This window comes from Fukomys damarensis, unplaced genomic scaffold (assembly GCF_012274545.1).
Source record: "Fukomys damarensis isolate Sample0158 unplaced genomic scaffold, DMR_v1.0_HiC HiC_scaffold_17, whole genome shotgun sequence".
NCBI lineage: Eukaryota > Metazoa > Chordata > Mammalia > Rodentia > Bathyergidae > Fukomys > Fukomys damarensis.
In genome coordinates, this window is record NW_022900929.1 from 42,506,673 (window position 1) to 42,520,151 (window position 13,479).

Here is a 13,479-nt window from a genome sequence, read left to right on the forward strand (position 1 = left end):
CCCTGTAGTGCACCAAAGTTAATTTCTTAGTTTCCACCACCTGCCTCACAAGCACAAGGACCCAAGTTCAATCCCTGGTACAAAAAAAAAAATCCTTTCCTTCTCAGAATCTCTTAAATTTTGATAAATGTAGTATGGTTATGTAAAACATTAACATTAGAAGAGCTGGGTGAAGGGTACATGGGAACTTTCTATACTATCTTTGCAATTTTTCTGAAAAATCTAAAAAGTACTCCAAAAGAAAAAGGTTCAAAATAAGCAATCGTGCTTTGGTATTAACCTACGTGCAATGTGGTTCTACAAATCCAATCACTTTCCTTCATTCAGAAGATTCATGCTGGGCTACTATGCGAGTTGCTTTTCATTGAAGACTATCTTACTGAGACTTAAGGTTTTTTTAAAGGAGATGAACTTTAGCAGAAAAGTATAGACTTCTGCATTTGTCTGTTTTCCAAGAGGGCTTCACTAAATTGCCTGAGCTGGCCTCAAGCACTCAGCCTCCCAAGTAGCTGAACCTCATAGTATCCGTTCATGTGGACTTCTGATTCAGTACATCATAACCACAAAGAATAATTCATTCAGCGAGAAAGCATTATAGTTATGAACCATGCACTGAGTACTGCATCATCCATTTAAGATAAAAAGTTCCACACCCAACAGATACACCATCCGGTATCATTAGTTCATAAGGAGTGGACTCGACTCAAAAGCCTCCCTGCCTCACTTGTCCCATAGCACTCTACATCTGCCATGTGGAACTGTATTTGTTGGTTTCCTCATCTGCATCACTTCACGAGGGATGATCCCCAAAAATATGCAGGGACGGGAATTTTCTTCATCAGGAAGAATGTAATCATGGATACTAGCAGATGACATGATTCACTTGGACCGGAGACAAAGAACTTTATACTCATGGCCAAAGCAGCCATGAATACTTCATATTCATCTGCACTGGCTCCTGATGTCCCCTCAGGCCCAAAGGGGCAAATCAGTGCATCTACTGAGGCTACCAGCATGTGCTATGGTCATGCTACAGAAACGGGACCAAGCAGCTGAGGCCAGGACTCACCACTTTTAGAGGAAAGAGAAGCAAGTTGATCTTTGTCTGGCAGAAATACCACAGCACCATCCTCTTGGTTGAATGCTTGAAACACAATGGTGAGAAACGCCCGGGACAAAAAGCAGCCAGTGCCTGGTGTTCTTGATGTACTACTCAGCAAGAACATGCAGGACTCAGACTATCTCTCCCAACAATATTCTTAAAGGCAAGGAATGTGCTGTAGGCATTGCTGTCAAGGAATGCTCAATGAGTGCTGGGGATTGGGCTCAGTGGTTCCATCGCCTGCCTCACAAGTGTGCGAAGGCCCATGTTCAATTCCCGTTACCAAAAAAACAAGAAATGGACAATGAATGAGTATCTGTAAGGATTCTTCTCTCTCAATCTGTGTGTTTCCACAATTCTCTAAACAATGGCATGCCACAAAGCCCAAGTGCCTGATCAATTTTCTCAGATCCGACCTACATAGTATTTCCACCATGGAAATAGAAATTATCATAGAGAATTCAGAATTCTATTAAGTTATCCAAGATTTATAATATCTCATTTCACTGTACATTTTCATGACAATCATGCTACATAAACAAAAAGAGAGGCAGCTTGCTGCCTGTTGCTTTCTGTCCTGCCATGGACAGTTTCTCTTCAATGCCCCTCTGCCATGCCACCCTGCCTTGGAACCAGCTGACTATGGATTGAAACCTCTACAAAATGAAGAGGAAGAGAGAAGCCTAGAGGACACCAACATGAACAAATTGAAATCATCACAGAAAGGATAAAAATTCAACAGTTTATGATCTTCACACAATCTAGTGAAAAGACTGCATTAAGTTATCATTCTCAAAATGACGAAGTTAGATGTTGCGACAGAAAATTTTTTCCAAAATTCTGAACTTTATAGATGAAAGAGTATAAGAGGGTCATTGGACAGAAAGAAGTTAGAACTACACAAGTACAGAGATCCTCAAGACGAACATAACATTGGAATAGATGGTGCACAGCGATTCTGTGATGATCCAGCCCTTGATCCAGCTAGCATTATTGTTTTGATCAGTGAGTGGAAGTTTCAGAGCAGCGACACAGTGAGTTCTCCAAGCAGGAGTTCATGGATGGTGTGACAGAATTAGGATACAACAGCATACAAAAGCTAAAGGCCAAGATGCTCAAGACAAAACAAGAATTGAAAGAACCAGGATTTAAGGATTTCTACCAGTTTATTTTTAATTCTGCAATGAATCAGGCCAAAAAGGATTAAATCTAGAAATGACCATTTCCTACTGGGTCTTAGTGCATAATGGAAGATTTAAATTCTTAGACATAGGGAATAAATTTTTTAAACAAATTTTCATTGGAACATCATAAATGATCAATACCAAAAGACACTTAGGATCTTTTTAGTCTTCAGTACAATGATTATAGATGGCATGTGTAATTATGAGGAAGAAGGAGCACAGCCTGCTCTCACTGATGACTTTGTGAAATCTGCACACCCTCAAATTTCAGGGACAAAAAGTACAACAGTGTAGCAGTTAGAGAACCTTCTAGAATATATGCAGTTCATACAATACACACACCAGAAAAGTCACATGGTCAGTTTCTGCTGGCTGAAATGAACTGAAGATCAGTCCTCACTATTCAGACTGACAGGCGAGACAAAACTTTAAGGCTACAATTTGGACCATATCATATTCCACTCTTCTAATGGTGATTTGGGCTTGTCTTCTAGCCTGCGCCCCTCTAAACATTTATAATTTCAACTTTGTGGATTTCATCTTAATATCCTTGGACCATCCTCATTTATTCTTCCACAAGTCTTAGAAGCTTTATGGTGATTATTTTGAGGTTTCCAATCTTGCATAAAGCACATGCTGTCTTCATCAAAAAGTAGTTTGGCATAAGAATTAAACATAAGGAACATCACAATTTATAAAAATTTCTTAAATGTAAGCTTCGGGCTAGTTGCAAAGACTATACTAATACCTCTTCCAATGAGCATTGATATATTAAGTGTATGGGATCTGGGACGGTGTTTTGGTTTGGGGGGATTTTTTCCTGGCAAATCACATGTATTATTGATGTAAGTAGGGTACCTGATGAAAGAAATGTGAAAACAACCTTCATGAAAAATTCTTAGGATAACCTGGTGCCTACCTGAAAAGTATTGTGTTTTACACTCTCAATTTCAAAAAGGTTCCACAGAATTAGTCCATACTCATCAATGTTTATATGAAATGGTCCTACAGGGATCTTTTATTTAGCAAATGTCTGCATAATGTTAGATTCCACTCTGGTCTACACTATGCACCACATAATTGGACTTCCTTATGGTATTATAGCCTGATCAAATAAGTCCAACTATTTAATGTGTTTTGAATTGCTATAGAATATCCTAAATTTAGACACAAAGATTCTTTTTTGTTTTGTTTTCTTCTTCCTCTTTGGTCATCGCGCTATGGTACGCAAATTAAATTCTCTCAATTTATAAAAGGATAGTGTGAATTAAATTTTGGAAATGGTTCTGATGAGCCATGAAATTCAATCTATACAATATAGGCACTTCTCTTTCACTCAAGTAGGCTTTTTCCTTCTTTTTGTACCAGGGACTGAACTCAGGACCTCACTCGCCAGGCAGGCCCTGTGCCGCTGAGCTACATCCCCAACCCAAGTAGTCCATTTTTGATGACTTATTTTGTTGAAAGTGCTTTCACTGCTAATTACTGCAAATATTTACTTCAGGAGCAAAGATATTCAGACATATACTTGATGAAAAAATACCAATCTGGCCTCTATTTTTATAAATTATCTAGTCTCTTTACCATTTTTTGTTTCACTCACATTTGCTCCATTTTCACATGAAAGCAGAATGCTACCTTAAATGAAACCCCCCAATTTTTTTTTTTTTGTTACAAGACCCATGAACAGCTATCTTGCCTAAATTGCTCATTTTGTTTACTTACGGTCATGTAACAAAGGGTTAATTGCTTTCTTAAACATTTCTGTAAGGCAGGTTAAAAAATATTGAATTTCAAGTTTTAAATGATGATGGTCTTCACTAGGAACAGATTTTGCCTGGTGTAACCAGGTACTCTCTAGGCCCTAGTATTGATATTAATAAAGGAATACACTTCAAAATAGCGTACATTTGAGTCAGATGCAGAAGTGATGTCAAGAAACTGACTTATTAAAATTGCTTATTTACCAAAAAAACAAAACCAAAAGTCAGGAAGTTCTCTACAGAATTTTAAAGGTAAATACAAAAACCATGTTATCTACTTAGCAAACATAAAATAAAGTTTCTAAAACTATCATTTTAAAAGATCAGTAGTATCATTATTGAAGACTGAATATTTTTCTATACATACAACACATAGGACACAATATTTGAGGCCCTTTCACAAGGATCAAGTAGACAAGTAAGGAATAAATTCAATTTTCTAAGAATTCTCATCAGATTATGAAAAGCAGTATGTTGACATCTTCACTATTCTTTTAGGGATATGCAACATACACTCTCACTAAATTAAGTAGTATGTATCGCCATTCCATTAGCATTAATTCCATTCTCAGGCCACTGAATTCAGGGACCTACGTAGTATTCTCACAACAAATCCTAGGGTATTGTTTCCATTCCATTTCAGGTCTGACAATGCCACTAAAAAATATACAAAGTAGTATCTCACATGCAATTTCTCTTTCTGAGTATGTCACTCAGGTACAACTGGAATCTTTTGTTTGATACCCTCAATAGCTTATGATACTGTTTTTTTTATCCGAAACAATGGACAGTCATCTGGCAGTCTCTTGCTTCAAGAGTTTGGGTGGAACAGATAGATCTGCAGACTCAGGGATGTCCCAACCCCTACTTCATAACATCCTTCAACCTCATCTACATCTGAGCCTCTGCAACCATCTCCTTGCCCATCCTTTTTTTCTCGGATCAGCGTGCATGTGTGTGTGTTCAGCACTTGATCTCCAATCAAGCATGAGCTGAGATCCACGAGCACTATGTCAGGTTGCTGTTACCTGACCAGTCAACCACTGTCTATGATCTCTCCCTCCACGTCTATTTAAATTGTGACAGGGTAGCCCCAGAAAGCGGGACCACTTCTTTCACCAGGTGAAAAAGCACAAGAATCCCAAGACTACCTGAAGATTCAAACCCAGATCTGCAGGAGCTGCCCTGAGTGGGTTCCATCCTGGCTGCCTAGAAATTTCCCCAACCTAGAGAAAACCTGAAGCAGGTGATACTGGATGTGTTTGCCCTTGGTCCCGCCCCCACATGGCCGCCTATCTGTCTTTCTAAAGCAGTGACAGGGAACCTTTTAGAGCTTTCAGTGTTAACAGCCCGCTGTGACACACGTGCCATAAGTTTGCCACCACTGACCTAAAAAACACTTCTCAGGGGCGGGAATTTAGCTCGGTGGTTCCACCACCTGCCTTGCAAGCACAAGGACCCGAGTTTGATCCCCGGTACCAAAAAAAACAAAAAACACTTCTCAGGAGGACAAGTGCTGCCCACCCACAGGCCAGCCCCAGGGAGAGCTGGACAAGGCTTCCTCAAAAGGCTCACCCCTGGGAATTTAGCTCAGTAGTTCCCCAGGCTACACAAGGTTCTGAGTTCCAACCCATGGGGGCGGGGGGCGCTCAGCCCAAATACTGTGTGAGACTAAATGCTTCTCAGCACACTTCCCCTCTAGCATCGGGATTTCTCCCCGTTTCTGCCTCCAGCACAAAGGCAGCTTCTTAATCAACCATAATGCCCACTCCCAAGCTAACGTGCAGGCCAAGAACAAAACCACTTTTTGCAGATAAAAAAGTATGTATCTTACATAGCATATATCACATACATAGATTTTAATGAGTATCATCAAGTGGGGAAAATACCAGGCATGTTCCTTTCATTCTACCTTCACTATGCCTTTGAGTCCAAGTATTTCATACTTTTTATATTAGAAGAGATTCTATACTAATCTTCATTAAAGATTTTACTAAAAAGACTTTATTCTAAGTAAAGAACAATTATCAATAAGCATTTACTTATTCTCCTTCCCAGAACTCCTCTAAAATGATAGTAAACTCTTTTAAACAGAGGTATGACTCCATAAGATGGCCAGGCAGAGAGGAGACAACAGCACTTGGGAGGAATGTGCTAGACGTTATTAAAATACAACACCCAAATCTGATGATACAACTTGACATTTACCAATGTGAAGAGCATCTGGAATACAAGTCAAACCCAAAAGATTCATTAATGTTCTCTTATAAGCAGTAAGAATCATTTAAATTACCTAATAATCAAGATAAACATCCAGTCATTAAAATGAACTTGACACCCACCATATCATCACTGCTAGTGGTCCTGCAGGGAAACAAACACACACACACACACACACACACGCCCGCGTGCACCACTGTGACTCATGGGACTCAGATGAAGAAGCACAAAAGTGAAAAAATGGTTACAGTGGCTACTCAGCAGATCAAAATCAAACCAAATCAAATATTTTGGTGAATTTACAAAGGGACAAATTTTTAGAACTAATCAAACTGGGTGAAAGCTGGGCTACTTCAAGAGATAAGGATAAAATTCAACAGGTTAAACTACAGAGCAGACTTTAATATTAAAAAGTAGTAATACTGAGCAAATCAAAGGCAGAACTCATACAATAAAGATAAAAACAAGATCTCCATACAAACCTCTGACTATAGTCTTGTCAGCTGATGAACATTAAAAATGTCAACACAGATCCACTGTATGAAATGCTAACTGATACAGTCCTTGGTGACATAAAAATATTAGAAGTCAAATATTCAAATGAGACATTACACAAAGCATATAAGGAATCGACATGCACAGCATTTGACAGTACTAAATCTGTTAAAAGGGTTATATATAAAGACCCCTGGTCCTGACCCCTGGTTATAAGACACAGACTTGACTTTGAAAGAAAAAAAAAAAAAAAGAACAAAGAAAGCAAAACAAAGTGAAATCAAAATTAAAGGCTAAGCACTACCTCCTTTAAAAAAAAAAAAATCAACAAAAAGAGAAACAGAAGTGTAAAGAGCTGAAATGAAGCCAGATGTTGTGGCCCACACCTGTAATCCTAGCACTCTGGGAAGCTGAAGCAGGAGGATCACAGGTTTGAGCCCAGCCTGGACAATTTAATGAGTCAGTGAGACCCTGCCTCAAAAATAAAAAGGGCTGGAGATGCCCCTCACGTGTGAATGCCCTGGGTCCAAAACCCAGTACTGCAGGCGGAGAGGTGGAGAGAGGGCTGAAATTAAATCTCTAAGCAGGACAGCTCCTGAAACTGCTAGGTAACTTAGATAATTAGACCCATAGAAAAGATCCACCACACATTGTTGTAAAATCATCAGGGAAGAAAATGTATACACCTTATTAGAGGAGCAAAAGAGGAAATAATTCTATTTAAGGAAAAAGCTAACAAAGTACTTAATAAAGCCAAAGAACCCTATAATGGCAACTCCAAGCAATGAACAGAGAAGAAATGTGGGAAATACAAGAGGCAGAAAAATAAGCACTGAAAAAAATTCACAGGAGAAAAAAAAAAAAATCAAGAATCCCTAAACAAATAGGAACCAAAGGTCATAGATTTAAAAGGAAAGGAAAGGAAAATAAAGCTACCCAAGGCTGAGGCTGCTAAGGGACAAAAACAGATTCAGGGCAAGAAAAGGAAAGTCCAGTGATGATGAACATGACAGAAAGGAGGCAGCTGAACCAGCAAGAATAGACGAAGAACCCACATCAAAACCAGAATACTGAAAAAGGGGCTGGAGATTCACAGATTAGCAAACAAATCCTTTTGTTCAGCTGCTTGTATCTGTGAGGTTTTGAAAAAGAAAATCATCTTTGACCCATTCAATCTTCAGCTATAAGACTACTTTGTTAGTTGAATTTTTTTTTGATTACTCAGATTTAAATTTTCTTACTGTAGTTGTTGTTCCAAATGATTTATACATCCAGTGGAGGGTTCTCTCACAAAACTGTAAAGGCTATATTAGTGCAAAATATAAACTATATAAAAAGAGGATAAAAATGAACTGACTCAACAATGACAAATCAAACTGTTCCTTGCTTCATGGGAAGAAATAACTCAAGGTTTAAGAATATTGCAGGAGTGGGCTGAGGAGGTAGCTCAAGGGCACCACACCTGCCTGACGAGCACAAGGTCCTGAGTTCGATCCCAGTTTTAAAAAAGCCTACTGCGGGAAAGATATTCTTGCTTCTCCTTTTGAGAAGCTAGCACAGGGATACAGAGGGAGGGTGGGGGTTACAGCTCAGCAGTGCAGCCACGTGCCTGCCAAGCTCATGGTCCTGAGTTTGAGCCCAATACCGAAAAGAAAAAAATGAAGATATAGAGCAGATAAATAAAGAAAAAAATACCCTTACAATTACAATCTGCCCCCCAAATTAACTTTTCACAAAATTACACTGAGGAGGGTAGCTTGAAACAAAAATATACCTAGACAACTCTTACTGACTGAACTCTAGTCTGGTCTTCACTTTTGTTTGTTCCACTTAAAATAAACAGAACTTACAGATTCGCATACATTTTCCCCTATTTTTATCTTCAGTGGTGCTCCAGTGTACTCCCAGAGCACTGTGAACATTTTTCTAACTCTGGCTATCCGTAAACATTTTCAAAAAAGAGCAGAAAACATACATAACATGAACTCAGTGATTCATTCTTCAGGGAGAGTAGAAGAAATTCCTTAAAGATGGTGTTAGAATGCAACACCCATAATTATGCCTGAAGGTGAGTGAGTACAATTCCATTTTCAAAACTTTTGAGATATACCTTAGAATTGTGAGGATACTGTTCAAATAAGAAAAGCTGAGGGCATGATTATCTTTCTCAGAATCCTAAAGAATCCCAACCCTAACACAAAGAGTCTGATTTCAAACAAACCATTCCCCACGGCCTCTATAAGAAACAATGAAGGTGCCACTGCCGCTGGCTAGAAATTCAAAGCAGATGGTACCTGTGTGGCTTGAGCTGAAGAAGGCTAGAAAGAAATGACTTGTATAGAAAGATCTGAAAATTTTAAACATATAATGCATATGAAGAATTTAAAGAATTGATCAAGACAGAATGCTGCCCACGTCACAGAAGTCACCGCCCTCTCAACTGCCAAGTCCCTCACACATACTCATTATAGCTCTTCTCTTCACTGGGCGTGATCAGTCTCCTGGCTTTGGGGATAATCATCGACTTTTTTTGTTGTTGTTATTTATTTTTGGTACCGGGGATCGAACTCGAGGTCCTTGCACTTGGGGGGCAGGCGGTGGCACCACTGAGCTAAATTCCCGACCCTCATTTTTATTATTTAAATAATATTGTTAAATGACACAGCTTACATTCTTCCTGTGTTTGAACGTGTTCTAAGTAGAACCCTACCACAGTATTCCGTGAGTCTATATTGTTTCTTTCACTGTTATGTTTGAGTCAGCCATTTACATGGAAATTCACCGCACCTATCTATGCATATTGGCGTTGCTTCCATTTAGGCTCTCCTGAACATTGATGCATACCTGCCAGAATTTCCCTAGAGATTCACCAGCAGTCAGAGTACTGGATTCTCTATATTACTAGAAAATTACCTCACAAAGCAAATATAACAACACACAGAAAAACCAAATGATAATTAAGGAGTATATTTCTATTTCACCCAGACTTCAAAAATTTACTGTCACAACCAGGCATGCTGGTGCATACCTGTAATCCCAGCATTTGGGGAGGCTGAGGTAGGAGGATTACTGAGAGTCTGAGGCTAGCTTGAATTATAGTGAGTGAGACCCTGTCCCAAAACACCAAAAATAAAAAAGAAGAGGAACAAGAAAAAGAAATGTACTGTTGCACTGGAAATGCTACTTAGAGACTGCACATTAAGTTATGTATACTCTTAGCAAGAGATCCTGTCTTCAAATTGGCATTTGAGGGCCAGGGATTTAGCTCAGTGGTTCACGGCCTGCCTTGCAAGCGCAAGGACCCGAGGTTTGATCCCAGGTACCAAACAAAAAAACCCAATACAAAATGGCATTTGAGAATTGGAACAGAGTTGTAGTCCAAGGCATATAGCCTTTATCTGCTAAATTAAATCTGTATTACACATCCTAGCGACAACAATCAGCATCTTTCAGGGCACAATGCCGACACTGATGAAGAAGAAAAATGCATGAACAATTATAGGCAGGAATGATAACAGTGGAGAAAAGGGAAATACTTATCAACCTAAAACCACCAACCTTTAAATACTTAAGAGACTTAGAACAACACTGATAATCAGCAATAGTATACCAAGAACTTCTAGTTTTTCAGAAAAATTAAGACATGAATGCTGTTGGCAACCAACATACATGAATGCTATTCATGTATAGTATTCAAGGAAAAATGAAATTTGACTTTATTTGAATACAGATTAAGCTGCTATCAAAATTTTTCAGATAAAGACCTAATTATTTTTTATACTTAACTGTATCATTATGAGCAGCTATAACAGTTGCCCCATCAAATCTCAGCCTCAAGCATTCTAGTCTACAACCACCACTTCCTACCTAACACACACTCATGGAGACCAATGATCCTTCTGTCCACAGGCTCCCTAATCCACGATCTCAACTGATCTCCACTGCAGTCCCTAGCCTATTCGCACTTCACTTCCCTCTTACCCACCTTACTTCAGTGTCATTAATCCCCCCACCCCAGGTACCAGGGATCAAACTTGGGTCCTTGCGCTTGCGAGGCAGGTGGCAGAACCACTGAGCTAAATCCCCGGCCCACCAGGGTCATCAATTCTAATCACTCCCTTGCTCCTCTCTCCACTGTGTTTTCTCAGCTGAAGTACAATCATAATTAAATCCTACTCTCTCATTCTTCTATGCCTGCACCCACACAGTAAAACATGAGGGGTACGTCAGTTGTCACCTTCACTATCACCAAACTCAAGTGGGCCCGGCTCCTATTTCCACCCAACAACCACACTTTGTTTTCCTACTGTATTCACTCTCCCATCCACAGGACAACTATTTCTTACCTTCTATTCTCTCCCTACACTTCTAATACATCCTCCTCAGCACTCACAGCTTTCTGTTTCATAAAGCAAACAGAAGCAATTAGAGAACCTTCTCAAGCCCACCTGCCACCACCTGTGTCTACATAGTCTCCACCTTCTGCCAACAGTGGTGAAACTGCCCACATTGCTAGCAATGGGCGATCCTTCCACCAAGGAACAGGCAGATCCTATCCCCTCCTATCTACTGAAGGATAGAGACCTAGAAATTTGCATGCTCCCTACATTATTTTTCCCCTCTCTTCCAGGTCAACAAGTAGAGATGTGGTCATTTCTCCAGCCTTTCAAAGAGAAATGTCCTCAACTGCTCTCCTGAGAGCTTGTTATGCTCTCTTCCTTTACAACTAAGCTCCTTAAAATTACAAATTTTGACTTGCTGTCTCAAAAGTCACTCCTCTCATATTCAAAAATATATCCATCAGGGCCAGGGATTTAGCTCAGTGGTTCTGGTGCCTGCCTTGCAAGCACAAGGACTTGAGTTCGATCCCTAGTACCAAAACAACAAAACAAAACAAAAAATATATCCTTCACACCAACAAAACTGCACCTGTAAAGATAAGCCATAAACTCAGGTTAAATTCAATAGCCAATTCTTGGCTGTCATCAGCGTCATTTGACACAGATCTCTTCCGAAACCACTTAAGGACACTACTACCTATTCCTACAATCATTCGAGCTCAGTTTCCTTTGCTAGCTTATTTCCCTAACTTTGCCACAAGTGGAAGATTTCACACCTGGTCCCCTGTGATGGATCACAGCTAAAGTGTAGGTACAATGAGATAGTGTACAAAATTACTTTCAGGCTATGAATATAAGATTTATATGAAACAGATGAATTCCATGTTAGGCTTGAGGTCTAATACTCAAGATAGCTCATTATGTATATGCAAATATTCCACAATCCAAAATACTTCTCATCCTAAGCATTTCGGATAAGGGATACTACACTTGCAATTAACTCCCTTATCTATACTTTCTCATGACTTCAATTATTCAATTCAGGCTGGTATCATCGAAATGTCTATTTCCAGGCTTAAGCTCAGGCCTGAACCCGAGCCCTTACCCTGTTCTATGTTGAACTGGGTGCTGTACTCGTCTCTTCTACCTGCCTCTGCAGATTCGCCCTCCATCCTGCTCTTTCCTTGGTAAGTGACTGGACTGTATTATAACAAGTTCCCCTTGTCTTCTGGCTTCCGGTAGGGGAGGCTCATAAGAGGCTTTAGCAGAAGAGTAGAGGAAAAACAGATTGGTTATAAGTTAGCTGGCCTTACAATCAGTGTGGGGCTGTCTTCGCTGGCTGTATCCGCTAACCAAAGGTGCCTGATCCTCTGAAAGTAAACTTGATAGGAACCTCATCTGCGAGCTGCCCTCCCAGAACAGCAGAATCTACTTCCTTTCCTTTTATCTACCCCTACTTCAGTACATGGTTTGTCAAAACTTGCTTCTAACTATACTGAGCGGGCTCTTTATTTCTCACACGAACTCTCATGCAGAAGCCTAACTAGCAGCTCAGTCTCCACATACCAACCCTGAATACCTCCCTCCAGTTTACCCATCTCAATTAATGGCAACTTCCCTTCTGGCTATTCAGGACACAAACCTCCGCCATCCTTACATATCTTTTTTTCTTATTCCCTCATTTCAAGTCCTCTGTGCTTTTCCCTCAATATAGGCCCAAAACCTACCTGTTCCATCTCCACTGCTATCGCCCTGGCTGACCCCAGCTACTGCCACTGCTTGTCTAGATTGTTGCAAAAGCCTCCTAAAATGGTCTACCTGCTCCTTCCACATGCACATTTTTTCCCTGTCTCCCAGTCATTCCCAAACAGCAGGGTGATCCTATTAAAAACACGAGCTGGCGGCTTCTCATCCCACGCTGCGTAAGAACACCATCTACATGGCTCCATGTGATCTGGTCACAGGACACTTTCTGACCTCTTTGCCTACTTGCACACTCTGCTTCTACTATGATGGCTGTCCTTGCTATTCGCTACACATCATCCCAAAGCCTTTGAGCCTGCTACCTCTGCCTGAAACACTCTTCCTGTAGATGTCCTCAAGGCTTCCTCCCTCACCTGCCTCAGGTCTTTAGTCAACCACCTTCCAAATCGAGAGCTTCTCTGGCTACTCTTTCAAAAAATGTAACAAGCCCCTATTCACTCGATTTCCATCCTAAACACTTATCACCATTTACCATTTCTTGTACTTTCTTCAACCTCTAGAGTATCCTAACTCCATGAAGCAAGTATTTTAGTCTTTTCTGCTTGTTGTCATAACCCCAGCCTCTAAGACAGGACCTGGAAACACTAAGTACTTAATATTTGTTGAAAAAG

The 13,479-nt window shown here is 40.1% G+C and overlaps 1 protein-coding gene and 1 pseudogene across 2 annotated transcripts in view; both read left to right on the forward strand.

Annotated features, from left to right (window-relative positions):
* The window catches only part of Chrm5 (cholinergic receptor muscarinic 5), a 76,866-nt gene that overhangs the window by 15,006 nt on the left and 48,381 nt on the right, over positions 1-13,479 (forward strand). The window lies entirely within an intron of this gene.
* LOC104862556 lies at positions 1,792-2,580 on the forward strand (annotated as a pseudogene).